Below are 13,549 nucleotides of genomic sequence, written 5' to 3'. Positions count from 1 at the left end.
GGGTACGGCTACACTCGAAACTTCGGCAGCGCTTTAAAGTGTGAGTGTGGTCACAGCACCAGCGCTGGGAAAGAGCTCTCCCAGCGCTGCATGTACTCCACCTCCCCACGGGGATTAGCTTGCAGTGCGGGGAGCCGCGCTCCCAGCGCTGCACATACTCCACCTCCCCACGGGGATTAGCTTGCAGTGCGGGGAGCCGCGCGCCCAGCGCTGCACGTACTCCACCTCCCCACGGGGATTAGCTTGCAGTGCGGGGAGCCGCGCTCCCAGCGCTGCACATACTCCACCTCCCCACGGGGATTAGCTTGCAGTGCGGGGAGCCGCGCGCCCAGCGCTGCACGTACTCCACCTCCCCACGGGGATTAGCTTGCAGTGCGGGGAGCCGCGCTCCCAGCGCTGCACGTACTCCACCTCCCCACGGGGATTAGCTTGCAGTGCGGGGAGCCGCACTCCCAGCGCTGGGGCACTGTTTACACTGGCGCTTTGCAGCGCTGTATCTTGCAGCGCTTATGGGGGTGTTTTTTTCACAACCCGAGCGAAAAAGTTGCAGCGCTGTAAAGCGCCAGCGTAGCCAAGGCCAGAGAGAGACACAGGTGGGAGCAGGCTGTACCATTCTCACAGCGAGGAGGGAAGTAAAGAGGCGGAGCAGGCTGTACCATTTTCATAGCAAGGACAAGGGGGGAGAGGCAGGAGCAGGCCATACCATTCTCACAGCAAGGATGGTGGGGAAGAAGGGCACAGGTCATATTCTCACAGCAAGAATGGATGAGAAGGAGGGAGCAGGTCATACTATTCTAACAGCGAGGATGGCCAAGCTGTACCACTCTCACAGTGAGGAGGAAGGTGAAAAGGCGGGAGCAGACTATACCATTCTCACAGTGAAGGGAGGGGAGACGCAGGAGCAGACCATACCATTCTCACAGCAAGGGGGGAAGAGACGGGAGCAGGCTGTACCATTCTCACAGAGAGGAGAAGGTGGAGAGGTGGGAGCAGGCCATACCATTCTCACAGCAAGGGGGGAAGAGACAGGAGCAGGCTGTACCATTCTCACAGAGAAGGGTGGAGTGGTGGGACCAGGCCATACCATTCTTACAGTGAGGAAAGAAGGGAGTAGACCATACCATTCTCATAGCAAAGATGAGGGGGAGAGGAGGGAGCAAGCCATACGATTCTCATAGTGAGGATGGGTCGGAAGGAGGGAATTGGTCATACTATTCTCACAGGGAGGAGGGGGATGGGGGACAGAGAGATGTGGGAGCAGGCAGTACCATTCTCACAATGAGAAGGAAGGTGAAGAGGTGGGAGAAGGCCATACCATTCTCACAGGAGAGAGAGAGAGGCGGGAGCAGGCTGTACCATTCTCACAGCAAGGATGGGGGGAGGAGGGAGCAGGTCATATTATTCTCACAGGGAGGATGGGGGAGGGGTAGAGCAGGCCATACCATTGTCATAGGGACAGATGCTGCTCCCTCCTCCCCTCAGTTTACTCCTTGCTCCTGCACCCTCCCTTTGGACTTGTTCTGACATCTGCCCCCCAAGCAACCCTGCTGAAGGCCCAGTGCTGACTGCTCTCCCAGCCACACACCCTGTGTTCTTTGCACAGGGCCCCAGCCCCTGGTTGTTCCAGGGGCAGGTGACCAGAGTTGCCTTCGATGCCAACCTCCAGGGGACTAGGGCAGCTCCTGCCAACCCTCCTACACACACTGGCTTATTTGCACAGGGACAATCCCAGCCCACCCCGTTATTTGCACAGACCAGTCCTCACCACCATGTTATTTGATCAGACCCTCCCCATGGGCCATATGCCATTTACAGCCTTACCCTCCCCCCTGCCACAATCTGCATCCCATCACTGTGCTGCCAGTCAGGCATTATTTATAACCCACCCACCACTGGCATACTATAGGCAGAGGGGGGCATGGTGAGGGGGGAAGGGAGCAGAAAGAGGAGGGGGTGGGGCAGAGGGGAACAGAGAGTAGGTCTGATTGGGGACAGCAGGGACTGGATGGACCCATGGGTCTTATCTGGGGATGGGGCAGGGAATATCAGGCTGGATGGGCCCATGGGTCTGATGCAAGGTGGCAGGAGGTGAGATACTGGGGTGGATGGGCCCACTGGTCGAACCTGTTACCCCTACCCAGCGACCATGGCAACCAATCCTCATTAACACCCTGTCACCCCAAAAATCTATTAAAAGAACAAATGTAAATGGGGTGGGGGAAGGGGTGGTTTCCGCGGTAACACGGCACTGGGGATATGGCATCATGCAAATGAGGTACGGCAGGTTATTTATAACTGTGCCTTGTCTGTGCCCCTCATTGGGTAATAGGGGCTATTAGCATGCGCTGCATAATTAGCCAATCACATTAAATGCTGCACCTGTGCGAGGGGAGGCACTGATTGATGCCTGAGCAGTGTGCTGGGGGGCTGGGCTCTGAGCCCCATGATTCTCCCTCCTCAGCGCCATCATCTCCTCTCAGTCGCTCAGGTGTGTAGGGGGGTGAGGGGTAGTTTTGTCTGCCCCCACCAAATCCCAGCAGACTGCACCAAGGGATGAGACTGAAGCAGAGGGTTGGATTCAGGCAAACCTCCTCCCTGTGCTTCTCACTCCCCTAACTCATCCTCTCAACCTCCATCTCTCCTCACCCTTGCACCCCCTCCCCCTTACCATCCCACTTCCTTCCCTCGCACTCCTTCCCTACAATCCCCCCTCCTCGCCCTCTGTCCCCCCTTACCATCCGCACCCTCTACTCCCAGCCCCCTCACTATCCCCACCCCCCTTGTCTATTTTAGAGGAGGAAATTAATTAACTATTGATTCCTGCTGCCCAGAGTGATGGGGTCACATTCCCACCAGCCAGGTGGTGGCCTGCAGGGAGAGAAGGCTCTCCATGCAGCCACGGTTTGGAGCAATGCATTCGCAAACACGGGATGGGAAAGAATGAACATGGGGGCTGGTTTTACACAATGAATTGTGGGGGAGGGACAGGAGGCCTCAGTTCTATCTTCCTCTGGGAGGAGAGTGCAGTTTACTGGATTAGAGAGATGGGGGCTGGGAATCAGGATGCCTGGTCTCTATTTCCAGCTCTGGGAGTGAAGTGGGGTCCAGTGTGTTAGAGCGGGGGAGGAGGAATCAGGACTCCTGGGTTCAGGGAAGAGTCTGTGGCAGATCTGGGAATTGAACCCAGGAGTCCTGAGTTCCAGTGCCCTAATCACAAAAGCCTCCTTCCACCCAGCTTTCTGGGGAATTAGGAGAAACACAACTAGGATTCATGCCATGAAGCTTGGATTGCAATATATTCCTGACCTCAAATCAGGGTCAAGAGCAGTATGGTCTTGATTAAGTTTAAGGCACATCAAATAAACATCCCACTATGCACACAGATGCAAAACAAGATTGGTGCCAGCAGCAACATCCAATTAACTCTGAGTGAAACCCCCACCGGCCCTTGTCTAACAGGCTCTCAGTGCTGCATCGTTCACCTGAGGAACTCCCTGCTACAAGAAAATGATCAAACAATTCTCATTCTTCCTCTCCGGATCATAGCAACCTGGGTGTCTAAGCACAGCACAACAAGTAGAATTACACCACTGAGCCAGGAACAGCCACCATTTAAATCCTGGGCAAGTAAATGCTAAGAAGAGTTGACACATTATTATTTGCACTGGTGTCAGCTGAGATCAGAGCCCAGACATGCCATGGAGTGCACCAATTGAGACCGGGACCCTGCTGCACCAGGGGCTGTGTAGACATACATTGATAAACAATCCCCACCCCAAAGAGTTCACTGTCTAAATAGACAAAAGAGAGGAGGGGAAACAGTGGCTCCAAGAGGCAAAGGGACTGGCCCAAGCTCAGTGGCAGAGCCAGGGCTAGAACCCAGGAGTCCTGGCTCCCAGTCCAGCACACTATCCCCAGCAGCCCATCCTTCAGGTTGTGGGACTGTGCTTTGACCTTGAGGTGCCAAGATCCCAAAGATGGTTGTAACAAAATCATGTAGCAGGAAGTTCCACAGGTAAGCAGCACTGCATCAAGTGTAGAGGGGTGGGTGCTGTCCCTTGCAGGGATCCTGGGAGTCCAGGATTGGGCCCCTGAGCCACTCTGCCACACCAGTTCCCATCTTCATGGATCTGCTTGGAGAGGTATGAATCCCTGCCCCCGTAACATCCTCAGTATCACAGTTCCAACATGGTACGGCAGCCCTGGGGTGTCACTTCAGATTAAGCGTGTCACCGAGTGTGTGCAGACAAGTACGAAGGACCCCATGCTCATGCGCTCTACTCTGCCAGCCCCGCAGGCTCTGCCAGCCCGGCTCTGTGCTGGGCAGCTAGGCCAGCACAGGGAGTTCAGGGGACACAACGTCCTTTGGATCCCACAGGCAGGGATCTCTGTCCCTCCCCTGATCCTTGTTTCTGAGCCGGGTTGCAGGGCAGCATCCTGCAACAGGGGCTGCCAGCCTCTCAGCATGGTATGCCAGGAGCAGCTCCAGAGACAAGCAACTGTGAGCAGGGCCAGTCTTGTGTGAGCACACATTTATGGGCTCAAGAAGTACCATAGGAGCTTGCACAGGTACATGCACATGCAGTCACATTGCCTCATGCAAGGACACATGTGTGAGTGCACATAGCCAGAGCCTGCTGTGAGTCCACACACAGATGTGCTCCCACAGCCACATCACCCCGTGCAAGGACACGCACTCACACACATGTGCACATGGCCAGAGCCTCATGTGAGCCCACCCCTCCCTGCCCCTGTAGCCCCATCATCCTGTGCAAGGCCACACACATGCAACACAGCCAAGACCCTGTGCAAGCACATGCCTGCACAAAAACAGCAGCCTCCCCCATCACATCCAGTTGCGCGTGCACACACACACACACACACATGCCTCAGCAGGACAAATCCCTCACAGTGGGGAACACACCAGCAGACTCCATCATGTATCATGCTATCCATGGCACACACACACAGGTAACACCAGTGTGAAGGGGGAGGGAACTGAGCATCAGCACTCCTGGGATCCATTCTCAGCTCTGGGAGGGCAGTGGGGACTAGTGGTTAGAGTGGGGGGGGGAATCAGGTTCTACCCCATCTCATCCACTTCCTTCCCCTTGCCTGTGCCTCTGTTACTCCTTCCTCCCACCCCCCACCTCGCAACAACATGGTATAGGTGCTTAGGGCTAGCTAACACGAGGACCATCCAGCCTACCAGTACCTGGGCTGATTTATTTACCCTGCCCTCCTAGCGCAGCATGGACACAGCGAGTGGCCTTCACACTACACGTTTACCAGGCAGCTCTTAATAAAAGCTGCCGTCATGCCAGCCCAATGCCATAACCTCCACTGGCTTCCACCATAGGGGCAATAACCTACCCTGAGGGGCACAGAGCACAGGGCCACCCCCAGCCTAGAGCATCTCATTCCCTGCTCTAACCCACTGGACCCACTCCCCTCCCAGAACTGGGCAAGGAACCCAGGAGTCCTGTGCAGGGCAAAGAAATAGTTTTAAAATAGCTAAACCTGAGGGGCTGTGATCAGGGGAGGAGGGGTAAGGGAGCAGTGTCCAGAGAACCTGCTCCTGGAGGAGTTCTTGGCCGTACGGGGAGCCACCTCTAACGGGGGAGGAAGACAGGAACCCAGGAGTCCAGCATCCCCTGTCCCACCCCCACACAGTCGCTCCAGTCTACTGCCTCCGGCCCAAGGGTGTCTCCTTGCATTAGGGCAGGCGGGCAGGCTGCTCAGACACGTGTGAAGAGCCGTCTCCCCCCCAGATCCCCAAGTGCTGCCAGCCACACGCTGCCCCAAGCCAGGCGAGCACCGTTCCTGGACATGCTGCCTCCCCAAATCCCTCTGCTTCCATCACACCCCGCAGCCAGAACCCAGGGCTCCTCCCACCCCAGCCCCTCCAACCCCCCTCCCACCCTGCCCAACACCACATCCCCCACTCACACACACACACCGACCCCCACTGGGCCTCTTTCCACCTCCTCCTCCATACACACCCCAACCCCCTGCTGGGCCTCCCTCCTCCTTCTCCCACACACACACCGACCCCCACTGGACCTCCCCCATCCCCCTTTCACACACCCCAATCCTCTGCCAGATCTCCCCCCATCTCCCCTTCACGTACCCTGCCAGGCCTCCCACCCATCCCATCCTCCCCACACACACACCAACCCCCTTGCTGGGCCTACCCCCAATTCCATCCCCACTCACGCACCCTGCCAGGCCTCCCCCCCATCCCATCCTCCCCACACACACCCCCCAACCCCCTGCTGGGCCTCCCCTCCAATCTCATCCCCACCTCACACACCCCAACCTCCTGCCAAGCCTCCCCCTCATACACTCTGATCCCCTGCTGGGCCTATCCCCTCCAACTCCAACCCCCTGCCAGGCTTCCATCGCCACTGCATCCCCCCATCACACACCCCAGTCCTTTGTCAGGCCTCTCACCCATCCCATCCTCCCCTCACACACACACACAAACTGTCCCCCTTTCGGGCCTTCCCCCCACCCACAAGTCCCCAGCCCTAACCTCAACCCCAAACTGCCAGCCCCCAACACCAGCTTCCAGGGCCTCCCCCTCCTATTTCAACAACAGGGTAAACAACATGGTCTGCTGGGTCTTGCTTTGGCCAGATGCTCTCAAGTAATCCAGTTGGGAGGGCAGTGGGGTACAGTAGTTAGAGCAGGGGGCTGGGAGTCAGGACTCCTGGGTTCTCTTCTGGCTCTTGGAGGGGAGAGGGTTGCAGGGCCACCCGGGGGAGGGCAAGTGGGGCAATTTGCCCCGGGCCCCACAGGGGCCCCCATGAGAATATAGTATCCTATACTATTGCAACTTTTTTTTATGGAAGGGGCCCCCGAAATCGCTTTGCCCCAGACCCCCTCAATCTTCTGGACAGCCCTGGAAGGTTGGTGGGACTGGGAATCAGGTCTTGTGAAGAGATGGCTCAGTGCAGGAGACACACACACTACTTACAGTTCTGCAGGCTGGGAATGGTGTTGCTTTATTCAGCTAAACACCAGGGCGGGGGGGAAAACACTCACAAGCTAAACAGGAAGCCTGGGAGGAGTGGAGCCTGGCTCCCAACCATGGCAGTCAGGAAGAACCCCGTTAACCTCATGATGACCACTTTACTACAGGATTCCTGGGTTCTTTCTTTCCCCAGCTCTGGGAAGGGAGCAAGTCTCCCAGTTAGAGAAGGGGGATAGAGAGCCAGGACTTCTGGCTCAAGGTGACATTTCTGGGCCCTCCAGAAGTGCTGACATTCTTCATTTATTTTCTATAGCTAACATGGCCGGAGCCCAGGGTGGGAAGGGAGCGAAGAGGGGAGGGGAATGCTGGGTGGGAGCAAGGGGGCAGTAAAGAGGGAGGGATCCTGACCTAGGGGCGCTAAAGTCCCACAGCCCCAGCAAGCAGTGTCTCGCTAATCCCAAGCACAGCCAGGGCAGGCATCGATCGGTGCTCAGCACTGCCAATGCAGGGCGCCTTGAAGGTCAAGCAGAGGAGGAGACCTGGGTGTGGGGAGCATTGGACAGATCGCCTCCAGGGAGAGCTAATAACCCCCAGACTTCTGCCAAGGACCCACCTAGCCCAGATATCCCCCACTCCCTGCTCCGCATCAGACCATGCAGCGCCCGGGCCAATCTCAGTTAGGGTCTGTGCAGCGCCCAGCCCCACAGGGCCCCTGCTCTTGGTAAGGGACTGTGCAGTGCCTGAGCGGATCTCAGTCTGGGTCTGTGCAGTGCCCAGCCCCACGGGGCCCCCGCTCTGGGTCAGGGATTGTGCAGTGCCCAGGCTGATCTCAGTCAGAGTCTGTGCAGCGTCCAGTCCCATGGGGTCCCCACTCTGGGTCAGGGACTGTGCAGCGCCTGGGCCGATCTCAGTCAGGGTCTGTGCAGCGCCCAGCCCCACAGGGCCCCTGCTCTGGGTCAGGGCCTGTGCAGCGCCCAGGCCGATCTTGGTCAGGGTCTGTGCAGTGCCCAGCCCGAAGGGGCCCCAATCTTACTTGAAGTCTAGGCAATGCCCGACCCAATGGGAGCCCTAATCTCCATTGCAGGCAGAGGGAGGAATCGGTGCAGTGCCTGGGGACTCTGGCACAACCATTGTACATACAGCAACATGCATTTCTGAATCCGTCCACTCTGTGCGTAACAGGCCCTGTGGTGAGAGACGGGTGAGGGTGCCGGAGTTCCCAGCTGCCTGTTCCATATTTAAGCACCAAGCTGTTGCTTTCACACCCGCATGCCCTGACTCAACAGAGGAGCACGGGCTCCACTGTCTGTGAATACAAGGCAAGCAGGACACCTAACGGCAACACGGGGATCCCTGCGGCCTGGGAGAGAAATGGGGGAGTGGGACACGAGGCCTTTCCCTCCAAGGGGGAGGCAGCTCTGATCTGGCCACAGGGGGATAGGCTGGCTCAGGGGAAATGAGGGGGAGAGGGCTTTCCCCTCTAAGGCATCATCAATTCCATCTCCTCGCAGTTCCAGCTGAGGGGTTTAACCACCACCTTCTCGCTCAAAAAAGACACTGATCTCTGTGAAATGGGGGTAGGAGTGGAGGGGCGATTAAAAGGCTTTGGAGGATGCAGCATCAGGGGGGCTGGAAGGGGCAGTGGAGGGGGCAGCGTCAGGCACTGAGTTTGTGCTGTTAATTTTAACTAACCTCAAATTATGTTTATGTCAGTAATAGAATTGCCTCCCTCAGCCCCACCCACGACTAGACTCTGAGCCCAGGTGATTCCGAAATCCAAATCCTGAACTCGGTAGCACTTGAACTGCATGAAAATGTAATGACCTGGAGTCCTGGCTCCCAGCCCCCTGGCTCCAACCCGCTAGACCCCACCCCCCTCCCAGAGCCAGGGATAGAACCCAGTAGTCCTAAGCCCTAAGTAAAGAACGGAAGTGGGAGCTAGGACTCCTGGGTTCTGTCTCCAGCTCTGGGACGCAGGTGGGGTCAAGGGGGATAAGGGGGAGGCAGGGTTGGAGCCAGGATTTCTGGGTTCTATACCTGGCTCTGGGAGGAGAGTGGGATCTAATGGGATAGAGCAGGAGCAAAGCGGAGAGTCAGGACTCCTGTGTCTTGGGGGATGTTGGTGAGGTGCACGGTCCTTGGGCTGCCCTAGTACTGGGTGTGAAATTCACCCCATCTATGCAGAGAAGGCATTAAACAGTCTGGCACCCCTGTGGGCTGCATCTGGCCATGAGCCCAGCCACCCAAGTTCAAAGCTACTGCCCCTCAGGGGACTCAAAACTGAGAGCTGGTATGTGCCCATGGAGGGGGGCTGTATGGTTGTCCAAGTGTGGGTGGGCACTGAGGTACCCCTCCCTGCTCCACGATACCTCCTCAGAGTTCTGGGCAAAGCCTAGGCCCATGGCGCAGCCAGGCTGGGGAACGGAAGCCAGGGAGCTTGAGGTCGGCAGCTTGAATTGATCCTGCCATGCGGCACCAGAATTAGCAGTGCAGCCAGGGCACGCGGTGGCAGACTGGCACCGGGGAAAGGGGGGATCCAGCAGCTCTGCAACCTTGGGGTGACTTCTAGCAGACAGAGCCCTGCGCCAGGAGTAGAATCCAGGAGTCCTGACCCCACCATGCTCTAACCACTAAACCCCACTCCCTTCCCAGAGCTGGTTTCCAAACAGGGAGCTGACTGCTTTTGACTCTCACAGACAGAGCTTGCAGCAAAGGCAGAAAATATAAATACTAATCAGTGCAGTCCCTTGGGGGAGCAGGCACAGCGGGGGGAGCAGCTTTGGGCGATCAATCAGCAGCTGTCATCGCTCCCATCACAGGCCAAGACACCAGCCTACGCAGCATGCACGGGCCACCGCACCAAGGGCAGGGGGGAAAAGCTAGTGTTCTCCCCAGCAGTCAGTGCCGGCCCCAATGCCCCAGCACAGCATTAGGGGGTGCTGTGCTGCAGAGTAGAGGGCTCTCTCCCCTCACAATCAGTGCTGATGCAGCGTGGCATTAGGGGGTGCTGTGCTGCAGGGAGTGGTGTCAGGGGCTCAGTAAGGGGCACTCTCCCCTGACAGGCCCTTAAAATTCCTCCATACAATGTGGCTGTTAGAAACCTGCTGAGTCACACCCCAGAGATGGCTGCATTTTATGGAAGATCTTGTGAGTACATGACAGACCTCAGAACAGAACCCAGGAGCCCTGCCTCCCAGTCCCTCCCCCGCTCTTACCCACTAGACCCCTCTCCCCTCCCACTCCAGGAAATCTGATATGTGTCACAATAATTCAGGAGATTAAAGGATTGGCTGTGAAAAGTCCATCCTTGCCTGGGGTCACTAGGATATGGCATTTCCACCCCAGATCAAAAAAACCCTGTCTCAGCTATTTCCCACCCCCGATCTCTCCCTAGTGCTCCCCCATCTTCCAATCTGCTCCCCCCAGTTAAGAGCCCCATACTTTAGCCCTCTCCAGCCTGGGACTCACAACCCCCTGCACCTCCCTCCCTGGCACCTGCCCTCCACTCACACCTCAGCTGGTCCATGTTTCTAGCCCCTCCCAGGCACTGCACCCAAGCAGGGAGAGTCAGCAGTGGGGGAGACAGAAGAAAAAGTGGAAGGAAGGGGGGGCTGGCTCACCCCCCCATCTCATTCCTGTGCCCTGGCATGGGGGTGTGGGGAGAGTCACACCCCTTCCCCCGGCGTACAGCTCATTTGGTGGGCAAACACAGAGCAGTCAGGTCCGGGTGCAACTGAGAGGCACCAAATCTCATTTCAGGGAACAAGGAACAGTGCCACCCCACAAAAGCATATTACCACCAGCCTGGCCATGCTGGGCCCAGAACAGACTTGGGGTGTTGCTAGGCCACCTTCCCATGCAAGCACACACACACTCCTCATATACACACACTCTTCACACCCCCTCCTTTCTCTCTCTCACACACACACACACACACACACACACACTCTGCCCTCTGCCCCCAAATGCCCTGCGTTCACCAAGAGAGAATTGTCCAGCCAATCTTCCAGAGCCTCAGAACTGACCCTGACCCATTCCCCATCCATGAGACAAGTTTGCTGGGTCTCAGCCTGGTCGGTCCCTAGCAGGACAGGGCCCACGAGTCCCCCATCACAGCAGCCCTCTGCACTCCCATCCCCCTGTTACACCACCTCCACCCCTCCCACCTTACTATTTGTGGATCTCAGCAGCAGGACTGAGTCAGCCACAGAGACAGCGCTTCCCAGTCCTCCCTGGGGGGATCCAGGGTTTAGGACTGACTCAGCCGTGTGGGGGGAGCTGTGTGTGCACGCACGTATGTGTCCCTGTCCAGGGGGGCCTCCCCCTGCCATTCCCCCCCCGGGGACACACACACAGAAATCAGGCTGCGTGACAAGTGCACAGACCAAGATTGTCCCCCTTAACACAGACCCCTTCCCACCCCCCAACCGTGGCCACCCCCTCAGCACAGACCTCTTCCCACCCCCTGACCGAGGCCACCCCCCAGGCATAGACCCCTTCTCCCCACCAACCAAGATTGTCTCCCTCAACACAGACCCCTTCCCACCCCGACTGAGACCACCCCCCCAGCACAGACCCCTTCTCCCCACCGACCGAGATCGTCCCCCTCAACACAGACCCCTTCCCACCCCCTGACCGAGACCACCCCCCCAGCACAGACCCCTTCCCCCCCGAATGAGACTGCCCCCCCCAGCAAAAACCCCTTCCCACTGCCCGACCGAGATCACCCCTGTGGTCCCAGCACAGACCCCTTCCCAGCCCCCGACCAAGATCCAGACCTCTCCCCTTCCCCAGTCCCAGCACAGACACCTTCCTCCCACTGACCGAGATCAGGTCCCCCATCCCAGCACAGACCCCTTCCCACCCCCCAACCAAGATCCGGACACACACATCCCCGGTCCCAGCACTGACCCTTCCCCCCAACCCAGATTGCTCCCCCATCCCAGCACATACTCCTTCCCCCCCAACCAATATCGGGCCTCTCCCATCCCAGCGCAGACCCCTTCCCCACACCGACCAAGATGGGGCCCCCTCCCCCCTCTCAGCACAGACCCCTTCCTCCAACTGACTGAGGTCGGGCCTCCTCCCCCTTCTCAGTACAGACCCTGTCTCTCCAACCCAAGATCACCCCCTTTGTGCCACACTGATCCCCCCTGCCTGAGATTGGGGCCCCCCTTGCACTATACAGACCGACCCCTCCCAACTGAGATTGCAACACAAGCAGGTGCCCACAGACCCCGCCCCCAACTGAAACTGGGGCCCTCTCTTACACTATACAGGCCCCCACACCAATCAGGATCAGGGTCCCCATTGTTCTGAGCACTACACACCCCCCGAGTGACTGAGCTGGGACCTTCACCACACCAGGCACAGCACGGATCCACAGTGAGGGACAGCCCCTGCCCCAAGAGCTCCCAGTCTGAACAGACAACGCTGGGGAGTGGGAAAGGACTTGAGCCAGGAATAGAACCCAGGAGTCCTGCACCTAGGGTGACCAGACAGCAAGTGTGAAAAATCAGGAGATGGAGTGGGGGGTAATAGGAGCCTATATAAGAAAAAAGACCCAAAAATCGGGACTGTCCCTATAAAATCGGGACATCTGGTCACCCTACCTGCACCCTACTTCCCTGCCCACCCCGCTGTGCCACGCTGCCTTTAAACCAATTCCTCATCTCTTATGCCCTTATAAAAGGCCTGAAGCAAGGGGTCCCCGCACACACACCCCTGCGCTGCCCGGCCAGCTCCTGGGCGTGGAAGCAGGAGACGCCTTTTTTTATATTTACACACACGAGGCTCTCTCAATAATTCAGCTGCAGTCAGCTCAGATTAGGGCTTAGCTTGTCCTGCCGGGATCAGTAATAAATAAAATATCACTGGTTAGCGCAGACGTATGGGAGCAGAGGGGAAGGTATCAGGGGTGAGGACGTTCTTAATGAAAGGCCTTTAAATCCAGCCCCGAGCTCCCCCAGCAATTGCAGATGAGACAGACGGGCCCTCAGGGTAACGAGATCAGTCCAGATCGGCCCCCAGGGTGAGGAAAGGGAGGCACGTCTTAACTGCTTCCCGTTTGATGGTAGTGCCTACAAGCCACAGCAGGAATTGGTGGGCCCATCCCACCAAGCACTGCACGGACCCCAACCAAGGTCGGGCCCCTGTTGTGCCAGGTGCTGCACAGACCCTGACCAAGGTTGAGGTCCCTGTCGGACCAGGCATCATACAGGCCCCTGTGACTGCTATCAGGGCCCCCATCGTGCCAGGGGTTGCACAGACCCCTTCAACTGAGATTGTGGCCCCCGTCATTCTGGGCACTGCACAGCTACACACACACCTGATCAAAGTCAGGGTCCCCACTGGGCATGGAGGGTGGCTAGACCCATTTCCTGGATTATGGGAGGGTTAAAAGTTTGCTACCCACATTGCATGGCAACCTTAACTCTGCCACTGCTGCTGGCAGCGGAACTGGGACACACCTTGCCCTCATCCAGCACAAGTCTATGCGTCCTGATGGCTGTATTGCCCAGGATCCTATTGCACCACGGGCTGTACAGACTCAGCCTCAAACAGCTTTGCGCC

The 13,549-nt window shown here is 57.7% G+C and overlaps 1 protein-coding gene across 26 annotated transcripts in view; it reads right to left on the bottom strand.

Annotated features, from left to right (window-relative positions):
- The window catches only part of NRXN2 (neurexin 2), a 339,529-nt gene that overhangs the window by 312,053 nt on the left and 13,927 nt on the right, over positions 1-13,549 (bottom strand). Inside the window, exon 1 of one of the 26 annotated variants that reach the window (XM_030569275.1) lies at positions 6,980-7,026. The exons of the other annotated variants lie outside the window; for them this stretch is intronic. The gene's annotated coding sequence lies outside the window, so the exon portion shown is untranslated. Of the gene's footprint in view, positions 1-6,979; positions 7,027-13,549 lie in introns of those variants that run through there. 26 annotated transcript variants of the gene reach the window in all.

Source organism: Gopherus evgoodei, chromosome 7 (genome assembly GCF_007399415.2).
Source record: "Gopherus evgoodei ecotype Sinaloan lineage chromosome 7, rGopEvg1_v1.p, whole genome shotgun sequence".
Taxonomy (NCBI): Eukaryota; Metazoa; Chordata; order Testudines; family Testudinidae; genus Gopherus; species Gopherus evgoodei.
This window is presented reverse-complemented; position numbering and strand designations above follow the sequence as displayed.